A 6,223-nucleotide genomic window follows, 5' to 3' on the forward strand; every position below is an offset into this window, starting at 1 on the left:
AATCCGGCATAGCCAAAGACACGACAGGTTGCTAAAGCCGACGGGAGATAATACTTGTGGAATATAAAAATACTTGCTTGACATGTTTTCTAGTTTCTTGAAATACTTTGCAAATGCAACTTATTTCCATGTGGAATCTGAAATTCATTCATTTTATTCAAATTAATTCCTTTTACATTTTAGTAGACACTCTTATCCAGAGCATCTTACAGTAGTGAGTGCATACATTTTCATATTATGGCTGGTACACCAACAACATCTGTGAGTATGCATGCATGTTAGGCTCTGTTTTAAAGGGAGAAATGAGAGGCTGAAACTGTGTGTGGTGTTACCTTCACCTGCATGGCTGTCCAGTGCTGCCTTCTGTGGTAGTCAGTCTCACTGTTGTTTACAGGTCCTGTCTTAACTGGGGAGAACTGGAGAGAGATGAGAGGGGCAGAGTTCACAGGATGTAACAGCAGAAGCTGTGTGTGTGTATGTGTGGCTCCATTTTAACTAGTTAGGAAAGGAGAGAAATGAGAGGGACAGAGGATGCAGTATATAACAGCTGAAACCGTGTGTTGTGTTACCTTCGCCTGCATGGCTGTCCAGTGCAGCCTTCTGTGGTAGTCAGTCTCACTGTTGTTCTTAGGCTCGGTCTTAACTGGGGAGGAGAAGAAAGAGGAGAGTGGCAGAGTTCACAGGATGTAACAGCAGAAACTCTCTGTGTGTGTTATATGAGGAACAGTGACAAAGGAAATAACAAGTAACAGTTAGGTCATACTTCCCAGAATAGTACTTAATATCATAAATCCAACTAAATGAAAGGGGTCATACTTGGAACAGAACAAAAACGTAATTGTTGTTAAACATCGTTATTAAGCCCCTATTTGCGGTATTACTAATAGGCTGTCAACTCAGTCACATGGGTAATGATTATCCTACTGTATGTAATGATAAACTCCTGAGTTGCGCAGCGGCAGAGGCGTAACTACAGACCCTGGTTTGATCCCGGGCTGTATCACAACCGGAGGTGATCGGAAGTCCCATATGGCGGCGCACAATTGGCCCAGCGTCGAGGGTTATCCAGAGCAACTTACAGTAGTGAGTGCATACCTTTTCATATTATGGTACACCAACAACATCTGTGAGTATGCATGCATGTCAGGCTCCGTTTTAAGTAAGTAATGCCATCATTGTAAATAAGAATTTGTTTAACTTCTCTAGGATAGGGGGCAGCATTTTCACGTTTGGATGAAAAGCATACCCAAATTCAACTGCCAGCTACTCATCCCCAGAAGATAAGATATGCATACTATTATTAGATTTGGATAGAAAACACTCTGAAGTTTCTAAAACTGTTTGAATCATGTCTGTGAGTATAACATAACTTATTTAGCAGGTCAAACCCCGAGGACAAACCATTCAGAATTATTTTTTTTGAAGTCACTCTCTTTTCAATGGGTTTTCATTGGGAATACAGATTTCTAATTGACCTTCTTGCAGTTCCTACCGCTTCCACTGGATGTCAACAGTCTTTAGAAATTGGTTGAGGTTTTTTCCTTTGTGTAATGAAGAAGTACGGCCATCTTGAACGAGGGTCACTTGAGGTGTACTGATAGTTAGAGGCGCATGACCAGAAAGCTAGCTACAGTTTGTTTTAATCCTGTATTGAACACAGACCATCCCGTCTTCAATTTTATTGATTATTTACGTTAAAAAATACCTAAAGTTGTATTACAAAAGTAGTTTGAAATGTTTTGGCAAATTTTACAGCTACCTTTTGAGATATTTTGTAGTCACGTTTCACAAGTTGGAACCGGTGGTTTTCTGGATCAAACGCGCCAAATAAATGGACATTTTGGATATATATCAACGGAATTAATTGAACAAAAGGACCATTTGTGATGTTTATGGGACATATTGGAGTGCCAACAACAGAAGCTCGTCAAAGGTAAGGCATGAATTATATTTTTATTTCTGCGTTTTGTGTCGCACCTGCAGGGTTGAAATATGCGTCTCTCTCTTTGTTTACTCTGTTGCTATCCTCAGATAATAGCATCGTTTGCTTTCGCCAAAAAGCCTATTTGAATTCTGACATGTTGGCTGGATTCACTACAAGTGTAGATTTAATTTGGTATCTTTCATGTGTAATTAAATGAAAGTTTGATTTTTATAGTAATGTATTTGAATTTGGCGCTCTGCATTTTCTCTGGCTTTTGGCCAAGTGAGACAGTAGCGTCCCGCCTAACTCAGATTTTTGGATATAAATATGAACTTTACCGAACAAAACATATATGTATTGTGTAACATGAAGTCCTATAAGTGTCATCTGATGAAGATCATCAAAGGTTAGTGATTAATTTTATCTCTATTTCTGCTTTTTGTTACTCCTCTCTTTGGCTGGAAAAATGGCTGTGTTCTTCTGTGACTTGGCTCTGACCTAACATAATCGTTTGGTGTGCTTTCGTCGTAAAGCCTATTTGAATTCTGACATGTTGGCTGGATTCACAACATGTGTAGCTTTAATTTGGTATCTTTCATGTGTGATTTCATGAAAGTTAGATTTTTATAGTAATTTATTTGAATTTGGCGCTCTGCATTTTTACTGGCTTTTGGCCAAGTGGGACGTTAGCATCCCACATATCCCAGAGAAGTTAACTGACTTGCCTAGTTAAATAAAGGTTAAATAAAAATATGCTATTAAACGTTACAAAAAAAAACTGAAGACATAACTTCCTTTTTCTTTTAATTAAATATTGATTCAATTTTCTCTCTATGTTGAAATAAAAAAAGCGTATCTCATTGGTCCGAACAATGCAAATGGCCTCATTGAAGTGACAGCACTACAAAGCTCAGGTGTTGTGGAGCCTTCCACACAAGGCTCCCTTCCAGATGAAAAGTAAAAAAGCTGACCCCCTGGGAAGAGTAAGAAGCGAAGCAAAGGAGGGGTTATACTATAACTGAATAAAAGGGGCCATTTTGGGTTTAAGGGAAACGTTGGCCAATTAAGCGTTTTTTGTTGTTGTCTGAAAACACAGAAGAAATGTGTATATTAACACTCAAAACACCTATACATTGACAAGAAAGTATGTAAACCTATACCTGATGTGAAGTTTATGCTCATTGTTCATCTGCTCAGATGAATTTGGGGGGTATATCTGGAAACTTGTTTTGCACATTTTCTACAAATCCAAATTGGGTCAAGGTAAAACATAATATGAGTTAATAAATGTGTTTTGCCACTGGAAATAACTTAGTGCTGCATTAGGATCTAAATCTTTCCCTTACCAATTATCAGTTTGACTTTTCCCTCATCAAGGACCAGCTTTGCTGAAGTTCCTTTATTGGCATTTCCAATTTTTCCAGATAATCCATGGGTAGCAATCACTTCCTTCCCAAACACAGACTCAGCCTGGTCTTTAACCATGGCTGTGCTGGAGGTGCCTACCGCAGGCCTGCAGCGTGGCATTACTTATGCCCAAAGGGGTAATCCCCTCTGCCGATCGTCCTGGCTGTATAAATGTTAACATAGTCATAACATCATAGCACTGTCCAACGTTAGGTGACAAATACACTTTTTGAATGGCTAATTAAGCACTTAACTTTGGGGCTGGTGGATAGGCAGTGACCCGAGAGGCTGGATTGTGGGACACAGCTTCAAGTATTAGAAGTAAGGCTATTCATGAGATTGAAAACCATAAACACATAACCTGTTATCAATTCAATCATTTGAAAAGAGTGCGACACAGACAGAAGAGAGAGACTTTTATTCTTTCCATTTTTTAATAATGAATTAAATGGGACGTTCAAACTTTTGGATATTTTTTTATATCCCATCTGTGATCTGTACTTCTCCACAACTTTGTCCCTGACCTGTTTGGCAAGCTGCTTGGTATTCATGCTTAGTGGTGTTGTAGACTCTGGGGCCTTTCAGAACAGGTGCATATATACTGAGATCATGTGACAGATCATGTGACACTTAGATTGCACACAGGTGGACTTTATTTAACTAATTGTGTGACTTCTGAAGGTAATTTGTTGCACCAGATCTAATTTAGGGGCTTAATAGCAAAGGGGGTGAATACATATGCATGCACCACTTTTATGTTTTACATTTCTTTTACATTTTTGAAACAAGTTTTTTTTTTCATTTCACTTCACCAATTTGGACTATTTTGTGTATGTCCATTACATGAAATCCAAATAAAATCCATTTAAATTACAGGCTGTAATACAACAAAATAGCAAAAATGCCAAGGGAGAATGAATACTTTTGCAAGGCACTGTATATGATATTGACAGCATCTTTAGGTCATTATATGCATATTCGAGTAGGCTGCGCTGGTCGGCAAAGTGACAAACAAAGCACATATTGAAGTTGCATTTAGAATTTTGGATGCAGATGCGCATGGATTTCAGCTGTTGCATTGCCTATTTCCAACTCCTTGGAATATCCGCCAACGATTTAACAACATTTTAAAGCTGATAAAGAAGATCATGGGGGGAGATCAACTCGATGCCAACGCGAGCTGGAATTACATGCACAACGACTCAACCAAAATGTGGAGCGACAACGCATTCACGGCACCTGTCATGGTCATTCTTTTGATGATGATGGTAACTTTGGTGTTTGTGATAGTTTTGGGAAACACTTTGGTAATTTTCGCCTTTAAAGTAGACAAGAGTCTGAGGAGGCAAAGCAAAAAAAATGGGGCCTACATAAAGCTGTCCCAACAGCAGAGCTTTCTTTCCAGCAAAATGGAGTGAATCCTTACCACTGCTACACCTGGATTTTAGCAGAGCCTTGTCTGGCAGTGAAACAGTTCATTCAGCCTCATTTACTGCTTTAAAAAAAAATAAAACATAGCTGAAATGGTGACTTATTTAAACAAATGTGGTTTCTACTGACAATTGAAATGTACAAAATATGGCATAAGGGAATGACGAGCGGATAAGAAGCAATCCGTAATTTCGATTGAGACATTAATGAGCGAGCTAGGATGGAAGTAGTCAATATAACTATTTGTTCAGAAATTTTGAAATGCACAGTGACAGAATTCAGAACATGGGCTGTTCTTACAGTATTCTTCCTGTACACCAAGTCAGAACCGTAGGATACATAAAGGGGGCATATGAGCAGACAATGAAAACTCTTACAATACTCAACGATTACAGTTCCCTAAAACAGGTTATAGGCTACATGTGCACCACCAAGTCAGAAGAGTAGGCTAAGAGAGGAAAGGGACCAAATTATTAGGGTGAGGCACATGGCCTACTTTCAGCTTACTACACAACATACACTTAGTTTTATTTACAGTATACATATCTCCCTGGCATATTACATTATTTATGCAGCAGCATACAAGATGGTGTGTTCTTGGGGACCTTCAATGCTGCAGACATTTTTTTGTTACCCTTCCCCAGATCTGTGACTTGATACAATCCTGCCTTTCGATATCCTGTCCAATCAATCAATTGAATTTCCAACAGTTGGACTCCAATCAAGTTGTTGAAACATCTCGAAGACGATTAATGGAAACAAGATGCACCTGAGCTCAATTTCGAGTCTCATCGCAAAGGGTCTGAATACTTATGTAAGTAAGGTAGCTGTTTTTAAAAAATGTGCTAAAAATTCTAAAAACCTGTTTTCCCTTTGACTTAGTGTCCCCATGAGTGACAGAACAATGAGCCAATCACGGCACAACTACAGAGCATTACCAACTCTCCTTATTTTCTGCTGGCTGCCCCACCACCATCACAGAAAGCACTGAGCTAGGCTGAAACACCTACATTTTGGAGCTGCATTACTCAAGAAAGAAAAAAAAGAGACTGTTCGTATGCTGCTTAATTAACTCAATTCTAAAAATGTTTTACATTGTTTGCAAACTGATATGTGACAAGTATTAATGCTAAATTAAAATGCAAAACAGGCTCTGCCCCACCTTCCCTGAATGACCCGTCGCCACTGGTGTACCAGAGCACATAGAGGTGTATGGCTGTAGGCTAGTGGAGGTTTTTGCTTACTTGTGGAAACTTTTAGTGGAAGTTTCAATTCATTGTAGATACCACAGACGACGTATATAGTGATGTAGATACCAAAGCGTTTTCCACGTAACAAAAGTTCTGATGCTGCCTAGACCTGCGCGCACTTCATGATAGGCTATGGATGAGTGTTGTTGAGCAAGACGATATATGATATTGACAGCATCTTTAGGTCATTATATACATATTCGAGTAGGCT

Source organism: Salvelinus namaycush, chromosome 11, assembly GCF_016432855.1.
Source record: "Salvelinus namaycush isolate Seneca chromosome 11, SaNama_1.0, whole genome shotgun sequence".
NCBI classification, from domain to species: domain Eukaryota; kingdom Metazoa; phylum Chordata; class Actinopteri; order Salmoniformes; family Salmonidae; genus Salvelinus; species Salvelinus namaycush.